Below are 16,237 nucleotides of genomic sequence, written 5' to 3' on the forward strand. Positions count from 1 at the left end.
TCCCCCCACCCCACATTTTATGAGGGTTTCTACTTCCCTCTGTTGGCTGTAAAATTCACTGCATATGTCCCTTTTTTTCCTTTTCTACTGTCTATGAAAACCACAGACAACATTTTAATTTCATTAGATTTTCTGTTTTTCAGAAGCAGGAAACAATCTGGTGAAGCAGGGAGAATGAGTAACAGAACAACACATATTAGAAACCACAAAGGGATTAGAAAATGTAGAGTGGTTGCTTCTCATATGTCTTAAAGGTAAATGAGCTAGAATTACCTGCTAACAATTCCTTCCAGGAATATCCCCTTCCAATCTTCAATATTACTTTTTCTATTAAAAAAAATACAGGTATTTTTCTGACATTTCTTGTCCTTGAATAAGGTATAAAATTTGATACTATTGTTTGCTGTAAACTTCTTGCTTTGAGAAGTTCAAAGTCCTTTCTTTGTCTTCCAGAAGAGGGTAGAGGACACCTGCAAATGGGTTTTCTATTCCTTACACATACTCAGTTTTAAAGTTAAATTGTTTTAATATGCACATCCAACCCTACAATTTGTTAGTAACCATTGACAATATCACCTATTTAAATGGTATGCTTATTATGTGCCAAAAATTATCAGTCGCTTTCATTGATTTCTATCTTGGTTTACTTTTAAACTCATTTTCTGGACAAGTGAATGGAATTGAGGTGTCACAGGTGTATTTCACATCATAAAAACTAACACAGTTTTGGCCATCTACTTAAAAGGACCTTATGACATTTCTTAGTTGAACAAATGTATTGTATCTTGGCTCCATTTTGGGAACTAATTCTGATTATAGTCTTATTAAGATCTAAAATGAATCCCCTTATCAAATCCCTATACCTTTATCATAATCAGTTGTGGACGGAAAACCCTGTTAATTTGTTTTTAGTAACAAAATTCTACTCTTGAAATCCAGTCACACCTTAGTGTAGAGGTTAAGAGCACTGTTTTAGATTCAAAGTCTAATTTATAAGAAGTATGGCCTTCGGCAAATCATTAAACCTCTCTGTCCACTGTTTGTTTTAATCTTTAGGAAGGGATAATAGTAATACCCCCTTTGTACAGTGATCATAGGGAGTAAGTGAATGAATAATTACATCAATCACTTATAAAAGTGACAGCTCTGCATATGGTTACATGTCAGTTATTATTCATGCCTAGAGTGAGACCCCCACATTTTGAGTCCCTTAAGCATCCTAGCCAGGTTTCGCAATTACTGAACAGCAGTGAAATCAATTGAGGCAGGGATGATGTTGGAAGTGTAGCCATTATTCTGCCTGATTATCAGTTTTGTGGTTTTTAAACTCTAAAGGGATTTGAAGTTAAAATCTACTGAATATACAGCGTGGGGATTTCTTTTTTATAATCCTCTGGGCAAAATTTCAACACCTTATGAATTGATTCTATAAAAAATAAACTTTCATCATAATGCTGTGACTTCTCTGACTTTTCTTAACACAGACATACCTTTATGGTTCATTATTATATTCTAGAACCAAGAATAATGCCTGGCATATATTTTCTACCCAATATATTTGTTTAATAAGTGGATTTCTGAGAAGGAAGCTGCCCTAAGTGGCTGCTAAGAATGTTTATGGAGCTATAGACTCTCCTTTTCACATTTTTCAGTTACATAGCTGTGGGGACTAAGGTATTATAAACATCCTTTAATGGACTGAACATATTTTGCAGTTGCTGGTGGTTACCTTGATAACTTTTTCCTGAGATGTGCTTCTCTCAGTCCCATGATCATTATTTGGAGTCTAATTGTCCTTCCATCCCCCAAAACTTTTTTTTATAATTTGTTAGAGGTTTTATATGTAGAATTGATCTAAGCACTTTGAAATTCCACCTCCACTTGTAGGTGTCCAATAAGAACATTGGGAATTCAGGGTTTCTATTTTCTTCTTTTTTGTGACAGTTTTCTGGGATTCAGTATATTTTTATTTTCTTCTCTGGTAGTACCACTTGTACTTTCCAATCATGATTCCTCTTTCATTTTTCTATCTGCCAAACAAGTGTTTTCTCAGACACCACCATTTCTATTTTCTGATCATGTTCCCCCTACCAAACTGGTATTGTCTCCTTGTACAGCTGAAAACTTTCTAATAATAATTATATGAGCTCTCAAGACATTAATTTCAATCAATTCTTGATCTCTTCATTAACATTAAGTAAGACTGATGGTAGACTGTGATATCATATATATGTGTTTACTTTGATGTTACCTTATGAATGAAACTACTTGAAAAGTTAATAAATTTCTTTCAAAATGCCAAGGATTTAATAAGTACTCAATGCTATAAAATAATTGATATTTTTGAGTCAATCTGCAGATCTAAAAATCATTAAAGCAAGCTAAACTGTGCTTTTCAAACTTTAATGTACACATGAATTACTGGAGATTCTCATGAACTAATTTGGAGTATACCAACATTCTCCACTTCTGACAAGCCCTAAGTGATATTTATGCTGATGATCAGATAACAATTTCACATAGTAAAATTTTAAAGTATAGCAGATAGACAAATAGATGCCATGTGGGCACAATATAATATAAAATGTTACTGTTTAATCAGAAAATTAATTAATATACACCCTTTAATAAAATATTTTTTTAAGAAACCATAAATTTCATAACTGCTCCTTTCTCAAACTGGCAAAAAAGAGAATAAGACATTAAATGGATTGAAAAAGACTTAAAAGGATATAGCTGTCCACTTTTGCTACATATATAAGAATTAAACACTGGGAGAACATTAACAAAAAATGATGTCAACCCATTCATGAGATTCTGGTGGTGTTGATCTGGAGTCCCAATAAAGCACTCTGCTAGATAATATAGGAAACATGAACAGCTAAAATGTTAATTATGGCAGAAATATAGTTATAACCACAACTTAAATGAATACTTTGGTCGAAATAGGTAAAATAAATAAGAAAAGACTTGAAAGGAGACTCCTGAAAACCTTATTAGTAGTTCGAAAGAAATATTTATGGGACAGACAAATGAGTATAATCAATTTGAGATTCCTAGACTAAATAATTCTTTAATAAGAATTGGGAGGAAATTAAACCTGAATGTGGACAAATCCAACACTCTGTTTTGTGGATATTTAATGTTTTGTAATACCCACTCTCCTAATATTTATTCATTTCTGTAATACAAAGGAAGGAGAGGGTCCAAATTGGTTAGGGTGATTTTCTATAATCAAAAATAATTTAAATGTAATAGATTTAAAAACCTGTGGTTTGTGACATTTCAGTGACAGTATAATAGGCTGGATTCATATTGCATTATTTCATTGGATTACCACCTTAACCCTGTGAAGTAATTAATTGGAAATTTTTTTTCTTTTTTTTTTAATTTTTATTTTTTTATTTTTTTATTGTAAACAAATGGGATACATGTTGTTTCTCTGTACATGGCGTAAAGGCATACCATTTGTGTAATCATAAATTTACATAGAGTAATGTTGTTTGATTAAATTTTGTTACAGGAAGGAAGACACTGAATTAGGGATTAATGCCATCTGAACCAGTGCTTCTCAGTTTTCATGTGCGTCTGACTCATTTGAGGATTTTGTTATGTTAGTTCTGATTCAGTAAGTCTAGGGAGGGGCCTAAAATTCTGCATTGCTAACAATGTCCCTAGTGATCCCCTTTGTGCTGGTCCACAGATCATACTTTGGGAAGCAAGGATCTAGAACAGTGGTTCTCAAATTTCTGTATGTTTTCCTAAGCATTTAACTTGTTTTCTTTTTATTTTATGAATAATGCTGACAGTAACATCTTTTAACAATAATCTTTGTTTGCAAGTCTGATATTTATTTATAAGGCTATGTAAATTTCAAGGATTTTTATATACACTGCAAAATTACTCAGAAAATATTGTACTAACTTATACTCTCCGTTGTATGTTTTGATCAAATCCATTTTTACTCATTTAAATGACTGTTACACAGCAATAGTAACATTGGGGTAAATAAAACTTATACTGGAAAAAGACAGTACATTTTCTTGTGAGCAATGTCTCAGTATATATGAAAATTCCTGAGACTTATTCATTCAGCTGGGAATTTCTCACTTGGAATTTCTTGTTATTGCCATCCGATGAGTGCTAAAACTGAATTTAATGTGATTACTTTGTTCACATGTTTAGAACTTTAGGTGGGATAGCTAGAATTTCTGGGGGCTATTTGAATATTTCTTTATCCTAGATATTTTCTTCTATATGCCTAGGTTGGGTTTCCTAACAGTATTGTGGTCTCATAGTAGTTGGAGTTTTATAGTAAAGATTTAGAATATTCCCAAAAATTCAAGTCTTGGTATCCAATGCAGCATTGTCCAGAGGTGGGTCTATTGGAAAGTGATTCATTCATTAGGGTTCTGACATCATCAATGAATTAATTCATTGACAGCTGAATGGATTACTAGGCAGTGGTAGAAAATGTAGGCAGGTGGGACATGGTGGAAAAGCAGATCATGGGTTCAGGGGGGTTACACTTGGGGACTCTATCTTGTCCTGGGCCTCTTCCCCCAACCCCTGCTTTCTGGCTACCATAAGCTGAGAAGCTTTCCTGTGCCATACCTTTCCACCATGATTCTCTGCCTTGCCTGAAGCCAAAAGCAGTGAAGCTAAAACCTCTGAGTGCATGAGCCAAAAGAATTCCTTCTCATTGTCAGTTATTTGGGTCACAGCTACAAAAGCTAACTTCTTACATGGCTGCTGGGTTCCACCAAAGTGAGCCTTCTAAGACACCCAGGTGGAAGCTGAAAGGCTACTTATTAATTAGTATTGAAAGTCATTCAGTGTCATTTCAACTGTATACTGTTGGTCAACAACAAGTCATAAAGATACTGAGTTTCTAGGGGAAGGAACTACACAGAGACACAAGTACTGGGAGACGTATGGAGGTTGTGTATGTGTGCATTTGTTTGAATTGGCATTTATTCCAGGAAATTTTTCAACTGTTTACTGGCTATTTGTAAATCATGAAATTAGTTCTTAAGTTGCCATGAATACTTCTAATTTACTGCAGAAAAATCCTGAAGAAGGGAGAGTCAGTATTTCCAAATTGGTGATCATCAATACTTCTAAGGAGATGATGTGCTTCAGTGACTACATCATCCCAGATTATTATATTAACTTCATGCACAATTCCCAGGTCCTTGAGTATTTCAGGACATATGCCAAAGACTTCAACCTTTTAAAGTATATCCAGTTCAAGGTAGGCAGTTTTGTGTTTGAAGTTCTTCATCAAGTAAATGAATAATGTGGCTTCATTTACCAATGCTTATGTGTAAATATTAGCTTGATATGCCCAAGTACAAAGACTCCACTCTTTGTTCTCTCTCTAAAATACCCCTGGGAAAGTCTCTCATATATTTTGGTTTCAGATACAGAAAGAGACCTGCCACCAGTATTTTCATTGTCTTCATTTCACACTCTGCTTATAATAAAGGAGATGACAATAATGAATAGGTATGGGAACTTTAAATCTTTCCACAAATTTTCCACTATTACTTTATTATTTTATACTTTCTGAGGCACTTTTCAATATATTATTTTATGTGAGCACCAAAACCACCTGGTGAAGTACTTAGTGACTTGGAAATTATTGAGGAAGCAAAGAAGTTAAATCTGATGGAGAGAGTAGAACACTGAATTAGGAAACAAAACCCTGAATTCTGGTCCTTGTTCTTATCACTAATTAACTTGTGACCTGAGATGAGTTAGTTTCTCAACTTGAATTTATAATAATTTTCTTTTTATGTAAAAGAAGTTGATTATACTGTGTGTTTGGTTCCTTCCTTCTCTAAAGTGTGCTGTGATTTTTCCATAATTTATAATCATGACCATAAACTTATATACCACCTGGCTTAAAGCACAAACCTTCTACCTTCTTCTGTTTAGCAACAATACTAAAATGGTAATATCTTGTCACAATTTCCAAAGCCAGTCATTTACAGCTGAGTGGTGCATCTCTGACCTGTTTAAGTGACAGTTGTTGAACAAGTTTGTTACTGTACTAAGCAGTGATGATGCAAAGATGAAAAATTAAGTAACTTTACAAAGTAACTGTGTTTAAAGACACAGAAAAATGAAGAAAATTATTATTATGCATATAAGTAATAAACCAAGTGATAAGTGCTATAGAAATCTACACATTGCAGCTCAGAATAGGGATGTTTAACCCATCAGGGAAGAGGAATCGAGTTCCAGAAAAGATTTTTAGAGAAGATAATGTCCAAGCTGAGTCTTGAGTAGAAAGGAGTCTACTAAATGAAGAAGGAATAAAAGGATGATCCAAGTAGAAGCACCAGCATGTGCAAAAACACATGACAGAAACTATAAATAGTACAGGATGGTTAAGGCTTAGTGCCTCTATTATTCAACCAAGACTTTATAGCTAAGGCCCTAGAAGCTCATTGGAATGCATTCTTGATGTTTCCTTAGAAAGGCAGAGTAACCCATATTTATTTCTTTTTTTGAAAAACTAAAAAATTGTCCTACTATTTCCCTATCTTACAGCCTTCTCTATAATTACTTGTAAAGTGGGCATATGTAAAAGGCAAAGAAAGATTCATTTAAAAAAATAAGAGCCACCAAAATATTTTCCTGCTCTAACATGAAAGGGAGCCTCATAGTCACATATTTGAGGTTAGTCAAGGAGCACAGGCTTTGGGTGTCAGAAGACATCAGAGAGTTTGGGGATGTCTGGGGTTAGTGGAGGAATAGGTGTTTACTGCACAGAGTGTCACAGAAGTACAGGAGAAATTCAGCATTTATTCAGGTGCTACAATGCCTTAACACAGAGACTAAAATCCTCACAAATCCTAGTTTTCTAGAGGCACAGGAGAGTACATTAGTCTGTCAACTCCATTTTACTTTATCTGCCTTATAGAAATCTTCTCATTCAGACCACAACCTCAAACAAAACTGTTCTTTATGGAGTATGAAATTCAAATATTCTTGCAAGGACCCTAATTATGTGAAGGTACTTGTGGTATCAGCCTTTTGTGTAACATTTTGCAAAATAAGTCATGTCTGGGAAGATATAGATTGTACTGGCTATGGTTGCAGTTCCCTGTATATGTTACTTTTCTTTCATACCACTGTGTACAGTGTGAATAAGAAGCCTGATTTCTATACTTCAGGCCAATGGGAGGTGGTCACTGAGTGTGAAGAGACAAAGGAGGTTAATTTCTTTGATGGAGTCAAGCTTTGCACTGGCCATCACACTAATGTTCACTTACCCCTGGAAAGCTTTCCAGGTGAGTGAACTACCAGAAAGGAGGTTGAACCTCAAGCCATGCCTTTGACACTGAGGAATAGAAGGTTGTGGTCTGAGTGATTTTTACATTGGGGTGAAACAAGGCTTACCCTAATTGTGCATGTTCCCTTCAAAATGGGGTAATTTGTATTATTGCCATTTGGGCAATGGTAATTTTAGAGTTTAGATGTCTGTGAACAATCATGCCACCACATAATGCCATTTCAGTCAAGTCAAGGCTGGAAAACATACAGAATGGTGATCCCATAAGATTATAATGAGGACTGAAAAATTTCTATTGGCTGAGTAGTATCATAGACATTATAATATCATGGTGATGTTGATGTACAAACCTGTCTGCACTGTCAGTTGTATAAAATTATAGCTCATACAATTATGTATGTGGTACATAATAATAAACAACCATGTTACTGGTTTATGTATTTACTACATTTAGCATAGAGTATACTGCTTCTACTTATAGAAACATTTACTGTAAAGCAGACTGCCATGTTACACCAACTAGCCTCACATGTCTCATGTTTATTGTGGGTCTTGATTGCATCAGCCACATTGAGTGACTGGCCTAAACAGTCTATGCTTCTGTAAGTACTTCTGTGATGTTTTCACAATAATGAAACCAACTTACAGCAAATTTTTAAGAACGTATGTATTTCTGACAAGTAGAACATGATTGTATTTAGTTTCACAATGACTTTGGTCTTCATAAGGATCAAAAAGGAAGACTGTGGAACTCTTACACAGTATTGGTTCAGATGTGGGATTTTTCAGTGATCGAGGAAACAAACAAATATTGAGTTTCTAAGGGTTAAAAGAAAGATTGAATAGTTTAGTTTCAGTTTGGGGCCTGAACTTTTTTTTTTCTAAAAAATGCACTTTATGTATATCCTAGAGTATACAGAAACATATACTCTAATTGAAATGGGAGTATGTATGTAAGAGAATGAAAAGACAAAAGAGAATGGCAGTTTTGTGAGGCAGTTTGGATTTGTCTGCAAATACAAAATACAAACTACTTACAATAAAGGAATCACAAGTTACTATTCTGGGGCTATGGAAAAAATAAGCAAATGTATTCAGAATGACAAGAATAGCTGAACAAAGGGAGATCATTTGGAGAATATGTGTTTCAACTTTAAATTCTACAAAACAATGATTTTATAAATTTTATCCATCATATAAACTATCATTCAAAATTATTTTATGCTCTCTTGCAGGAATTGAGAAGTTCAAAGGACAGTACTTCCATAGTCAAGACTATAAAAACCCAGAGGCATTGGATGGAAAAAGTGTCTTTATAATTGTTGTGAATTCTGGAGGAGATATGGCTGTAGAGATTAGCTACACAGCCAAGCAGGTTTGAGTCAATGATTTACTTTGCTTCATTCTATCTTCAGTATTATCAAGAAGGTATTCTGGACAGAGTATGGATGGCTGCACATTGCCCATCACTACCAGTGGCAAATATGGGGCTTGGTTTCATTGCATCAATTGGCTTCATTATTGGTGCTAATGGAGAGGCATGATTACTGGTTAGAGTTCCACTATTCAGTTGACTTTATACTAAGGAATAAGTTCACTGCTTCAGGCTGCACTCAGAATCCCAGTTAGAGCTGGGGCTGCAGCTCATTGGCAAAGTGCTGGCCTGGCATGTGTGAGGTACTGGGCTCCATCCTTAGAACCACAGAAAAATAAGCAAATAAAACAAAGACATACTGGCCATCTACAACTACAAAAATTTTTTTTTAAGAATCCTAGTTAGTCTTTCCCTGGCTTTGATGAAGACCAGGTATTTGTTGGAAGAGGTTGTGTAAATGCAATATTGAGAGTGTGAATTGTCCATTGGCCAGAAGAAATGCCATGTTCTCATACAAAGGAAGGTGCATTTTGGTAATTAAAAACTTTTACTTAGCAGAATGGTGGGTGAGTCTCCTTTTTGCCACTCAAATGGGAAAAAAAAAAGAAGCAATCTAATCTTTCCAAAAACATATGGATATCAGAACTTACCCACTGAGTCACTTCCACAGCCCTTTTTATATTTTATTTAGAGACACTCATTGAGTTGATTAGGGCCTTGCTAAATTGCTGAGGCTGGCATTGAACTCATGATCCTCCAGCCTCAACCTCTGGAGCCACTGCAATTATAGTCATAAACCACTGAGTCCAGCCTATTCCATGATTTTTAATGAGTCCTATAGGTAGTAAGTGCTAGTGAAGTTCAGAGGACGGAGAGAGAATTTTGAGCCTGAATGGTCAGTGATGTTCTCACAGAGGAAGCCAACTTGATCTGGATCTTAAAAATTAATGGGCTGAGGAGAATTTAAAAGAGGAGAACTTTTTAAGCACATTAACTTTAAACAGAAACATAATCATGGATCACAGTGAGATATATTCTTGGACAGTATTTGGGAAGGAAAATAGCAGAAAATTTTTAAAAAGATTATACAGAACTAGAATGCCAGACTAGTGAGTTTGAACTTAATCTTGAACAAAGTGGGAGTGCTTTCAGATTGTGAGCCAGAATGATAAAAGTAAACACTATTTTCCATGCCTTAGGTATTCCTCAGCATCAGGAGTGGGGCTTGGATCCTGAATTGTGTAGGGGACCATGGATATCCTTTTGATGTGTTACACTTTTCTCAACTTAAACATCTTATATCAAAGATATGTAGCCAAGCATCAACAAATACAATTTTGAAAAAAAAGTATGAATCAAATATTTGATTATGAAATGTTTGGCGTGAAGCCTAAACACAGGTATGTTCTCAGGATGGGAATGGAGTTGGTAATGGCTAAGATACAAGACCAAGGATTGTTCACATAGGCTAACAGAGCTATCTCTACCCATACATTAAGAAAATCTAGGGAATTTGAAATTCAATTTTTACCTTATCAACCACAGAAGAACAAGATCTGCTGGTCTAAAGGATTTCTGTCACTTTTACTCATTGGCATTAACCATTTTCTTATTCTGTCATGTATCAGTTCTTTATATATTGTGCCCAACAACAAGAAAAAGGTAGTTCAGGTCACTGCATTGTTCAGTCAATCAACAAATATGGGGCACCTGTTGTGAGCAAGGCATTATATTGGGCATGAAATACAGAGAGAAAAGACATAATAACACAAATAATACCTTACCTTTTTTGAAGAGTTTTTAAAGACAAGCACAGTGATGAATTATATGTATTATCTGATTTAACCTTCACAAATGGCCCTGGGGGTCCGTACATTTTTTAATGTCCATTTTACAGATTAAAAATTTGAAACTGAGACAAACTAAGTAATCTGCCCAAGGAAAATATGAGTAACAAATGGAAGACTTCAGAATGGATCTTACCTTAAAAATATAAATGAGAAGACAGACAAAAGGATATGACAAAGAAATGCATAGGATGCAGAGTATAAAGAATGAGGTTCTCATACAGCCAGAAGGACCATTGTGAAATCATTTCTATATACTGACTTTAAATAATTTTTTTCTAATTTCTCATTTTTTAAAATGTTCAAATCTACAGAAAAGCAGTTCAATAATAAATACATTGAACATTCATATATCTTTTACCTAGATTCACCTATCAAATATAGCCATATTTGCTTTTTCTGTTTTCCCTTTTAGAAGATAGGAATATTCAAAGAATATTTAGTATACATACTTCAGAACATTTTTTTGAAAAGTAAGTCAAAATCATTAATATGTACCTAAGAAAAAGGGAACTCCACTATATACCATAATACAATTATCACATTTGGGAAATTTAACATTGATAAAATACATTATCCATTTTCCACGGATTTCTCAATAATATTATTTTCTTTTTCCTTTGGGTACTAGGGATTGAACCCAGAGTCACTTTACCACTGAGTTACATTCCCAGCCTCTGTATTTTCTTAGATAGGGTCTCACTAAGTTGCTTAGGGTCTTGCTAAATTGCCTCAGCAATTTGAAATAAATTAGTGAGATGATACTTGGATGCTGTGTTTCCCAACAAATTTTTCATTTAGTTATTTAAGCATTAATATCTTTTGTAGTTGCAAAACAAACTGAGGAGTTATGGAATAATAGGAGGTAGGTAAATAGTGTCAGCATGTAGCATTCTAATTATATCTTAGAATAGCAAAAGGCACATTATAGCCTGAGACCAGCACATAGTCTGATATATCTAGACTATATGGAAAAGGTAGAAGAGTAGTTGAATTTATCTCTAGCTCTATCAGGTAAGAAACTTTTTGTATGCACTGCTAAATAAAAAGTTTTGTAGTTGGGGAGTTAGATCAGTGTCAGAGCACTTGCCTAGAATTTAAGCAAATGAGTGACCTAATAAATCTGTAATAAAAGTATTGTAGAATGACCACAGTACCTGACTGATAATATTCTTTCTAGCTTTTTATTTTCTTTTCTAAATTGAGAATCCTAAAATCATGTTTACTGGCCTTTCTATTCTAAGGCAAATGGTGTAGAAGGCCGATAGGAAGGGATCCCTAAAGACAACTGTAATAGTCCAGGGGAGACAGGGAGGAAACAAAACTATTCTGGGTAATCTTTCTTTTTAAGGGATAAAGAGCATAGGCTTGATAAGCAGATATGAGACAGTTTTGTGACTTGGCCATTCATGTAAATGGTGGTACTGCTAGTGAAAGGGAATAGGTTTAGAAAGAAAAATGAAATCATGAGTTTGGGATGTAGAAAAGAATCTTCCTAAAGGTTAGAATCAAAGCAAATTAAATTCAACAAATCAAGGATAGCTGTAAACCATACACTATTTCTGAGGCTAGTCCGGGAAGATAATGGAATGAGGACTGTCAGAGCCCACTGAGTTAAAATTCAGAAATTAAGACTGTTTTACAATTTTGGCTAGGAGTACTAGAAAAAAACTTTGAGGTTTTGGATAGTAGGCTCAATATGAGTCAGCAGAGGATAAGGCTTCTAAAAGGCATGATTAAATTTAATATCATCAAAAAATTATTATGTCCCAGAACACATAATTGTTCTCTAAACTGATCAGACTACCACCTAAAAACATTATAAAAGTGAAACTGGAATTCATTGAATAAGGAGAAAGATAAGAATGATTTAAGGAATGTGAAAACATGTCATTTGAAATACAGATGAATTTGCTGGAGAAGTTTAGGCAAAAGAAGTTAAGTTCTAGGGGAGATCTGAGAGTTCCCTTCAAATATTTGAAGGAATAACCTACTTATTAGGGCAAAGAGTCAAACTAGAACCAAGGAGTGAAATCTTCAGGGTTACATAATATCAGCTTAACATTAAAAAAATAAAAAAGACAAGACCTTTTCCTTTTTTATCCATATAAAGGTTTACAATTAATTTGTTGTTTTTAGATATACATGACAGTAAGGTGTATTTTGACATATTATACATTCATACAACCCATTCCAATTTGGATCCCATTCTTGTGGAGTTACACTGGTCTTGTATTCATATGTAAGCATAGGAATGTTATGTCTAATTCATTCTACTGTCTTTCCTATTCTCATCCCTCCTCCTTTCCCTTCATTCCCCTTTGTTTAATCCAGTGAACATCCATGCTTTTCCACCCTACCCTCCCCTGTTATGAGTTTTCATCCACATATCAGAGAGTACTTTGGACTTTTATTTCTTGGGACTGGTTAATTTCTGTTTTAATTTATTTTGGTGTAGATGGACATAATATCTTTATATTATTCATTTTTTGTGCAGAGTTGAGGATCAAACCCAGGACCTCACACATTTTAACTAAGTACTCAAACATTTAGCCACAACTCTGATCCTGATTTATTTCACTTAGCATGATATTCTCCAGTTCCATCCATTTACTGGCAAATGCCATACTTTCATTCTTTTTTATGGCTGAGTAATATTTCATTGTATATATATATATACCACATTATATATGTATATATATATATATATACCATTGTATATATATATATACCATTGTATATACAATTGTATATATATTTATACCATTATATATATATATATATATATATATATATATATATATACACCACATTTTCTTTATCTGTTCATCTTTTGAAGGGCACCTAGGTTGGTTCCATAGCTTTGCTATCATGAATTCAGTGCTATAAACATTAATTTGGCTGTGTCACTCTAGTCTGCTTATTTTAAGTCCTTTGAATATAAAACAAGGAGTGGGATAACTGGGTCAAATGATGGTTCCATTACAAGTTTTATGAGAAATCTCCATACTGCTTTCTACAGTGGTTGCACCAGTTTGCAGTCCACCAGCAATGTATGAGTGAGCATTTTCCCCTACATCCTTGCCAACATTTACTGTTACTTGTATTCTTGATATATTTCTGACTGAGATGAACTCTCAATATAGTTTTAATTTGCATTTCTCTCATTATTAGAGATGTTGACCATTTTACACTCACAAAATGCCATCATTACCTTGACACTCATATAATACCCTCAATGTGGCCTCTAATATTCACCAAATACCTTCAATGTGGCCTTATACACTCACATAATGTAATTGTCACCTCTGACACTCACGTAATACACTCACTGTGGTCCAAGACAGTCACTGTGACTTGGGACACACATAATATCCTCATACTGGTCCCTGATGTGACAAAATATCCTCACTATGACCACTGACACCCACATAATTTCCACAGTGTTGTCCCTGTGATTGAGAGTCTATCCCAACTGTAACCACTGACACTCATACAATAGTCTTTCTGGAACAGTTGCCACTCACATAATATCCTCATTTGGTTTTAACACTCATACAATACCTTTATTGTGGCCTCTGGTATTTATATAGTATACACAATTAAACCTCTGAAATTTACTTAATACCCTCACTCTTGCCTCTGAAACTCACAACATACCATTACACTGGTCTCTGACATTCACATAATATCCTCATTTTTGCCTCCAATATTAATATAATACCTTCACTGTGGTCAATAAGACACATAATTTCCTCACTGTATCCTTTGACACTCACATATCATCACTCTTACTACTGACACATAATATTCTCCAAGTGACCACTGTGACCACTGTCACTCATTGAGTATCTTCCCTGAGGCCTCTGACATTCAATAAACATAGTCTGGTCTCTGACACTGATATATTGTCATCAGTGTGGCCTCAAATATTTATATAAAATCCTCATTGTGCCTTCTGACACACAAAATCCTCACTATGGTCTTTGACTCTCACATAATACCCTGTGTTCTCTGACACTCATTTAATACACTCACTGTTGCCATGACAATCACATAGTGTCTTCCCTTGGTCTGACTCAAAAAATTCCCTCACCTTACCTTGATACTTACATAAAACCCTGACTGTGGCCTCTGACACATATAAACCTCTATGTGGCCTCTGATATTCATATATCTTTACTGTGACCTCTGAAGCTCACATAATAACATGTGACCTCTCACACTCACATAATATCCTCACTATGAATAATCACATGTACATAATGTCCATACTGTAACATCTGACTCTTACATAATACTCTTCCTCTGGTCTCTGACACACATAATATATCCTTCATGTGTTCTCTTAAACTGACATTACACCCTCATTATATCATCTGACACTCACATAAAGTCCTTATCTGGCCTCTGACATTCATATAATATCCTCAATATTATATTCAATATTATATTCATATAATATAGTATGGCCTCAGTTTCTCACAAAATATTCTCACTCTGACCGCTAACCTTGAAAAACTGTCCTCACTGTAACCACTGAAATCCAGATATTACCCTCATTTTGGCCTCTGACACATAATATCTTCACTCTGGCAGCTCACATTCACATAATATCTTTAATCTGCCTACCAACACTCACATAATACCTTCATGATGCCTCTGACACTCTGATGATTAACTCACTATAGCCACTGACACAGAATATCTTTGTGGTCTATAACACTTACTTATCCTCATTCTGGTCCCATTTACATAATATTCTCCCTTGACCTCTAGCACTCACATATTATCTTCTCTGTGGCCTAAAATACAAAGTATTTGCCCTGTGGACTCTCACGTTAATATACTATCCTCACTTGACCACTTTTTTAAAAATACCATTTCTTTAAAGGTTAACATGTAAATTACAGAAAAAAATAAAAATACAAGCAAAGAACAAAGATATTAATTTGCAAGCAACTTAATATGACAGGCCTTCCAGGTTATGAGTATACATACACAGTATCATATTTTATGTGATTGAGATCATTGTGAGTATCATGCATTTCCACACATGAATATTCACCAAAACAAAATCTAATACCTACCTCATTTGACCACTTACATTCACATAATATCATTACTCTGACACAAAAAAACTCACATAAATACCCTCACTCTGGCCTCTGACACTACCATAATATTTTCACTGTGGAACCTGACACTCAAATGATACATTCACTGTGACTGAAGACACTAATACCCTTAATGTGACTGCTGAAACTCACATAATATCATTAGTATACATTGTATACTTTAATATCAATGTAATATTCATACATTAACATTTATAACTAATATAGTAGTTGTCCTTTAGCTTTTAATGCCAACATATTATCAATTATTTTACATCCAAAATTAATAGTTTCCCCGAGTCCTTTCAAATTTATATAATACAGAATATGTGGTGTCTTAAACTCATATAAAAACAGTCTTTTGGTGCTGGGTTTATGGCTATTAGAGCACTTGCCTAGTACAAGTGAAGCACTGGGTTCAATCCTGAGCAACACATAAAATAAATAAAATTAAATTTAAAAAAGAATGCTGTTATACTTTAAAACTGTCTCTTGTTCTTTCTATACAGATATTATATTTATACTATAGCATTAAAACTGCTGTAATCACTAGCCTCTAGCTGTTCAAACTAACATGCTTTCCATTCTATAAAAT

At 34.5% G+C, this 16,237-nt stretch overlaps 1 long non-coding RNA gene across 1 annotated transcript; it reads left to right on the forward strand.

The window, feature by feature from the left end:
• Positions 1-7,190: 7,190 nt before the first annotated feature.
• On the forward strand, positions 7,191-10,901 carry LOC306642484. Its single transcript, XR_013758543.1, has 3 exons — positions 7,191-7,301; positions 8,539-8,678; positions 9,878-10,901. It is a non-coding gene; the product is annotated as an uncharacterized lncRNA (long non-coding RNA).
• Positions 10,902-16,237: the final 5,336 nt, after the last annotated feature.

This window comes from Sciurus vulgaris (assembly GCF_902686455.1).
Source record: "Sciurus vulgaris genome assembly, chromosome: 13".
Classification (NCBI taxonomy): Eukaryota; Metazoa; Chordata; class Mammalia; order Rodentia; family Sciuridae; genus Sciurus; species Sciurus vulgaris.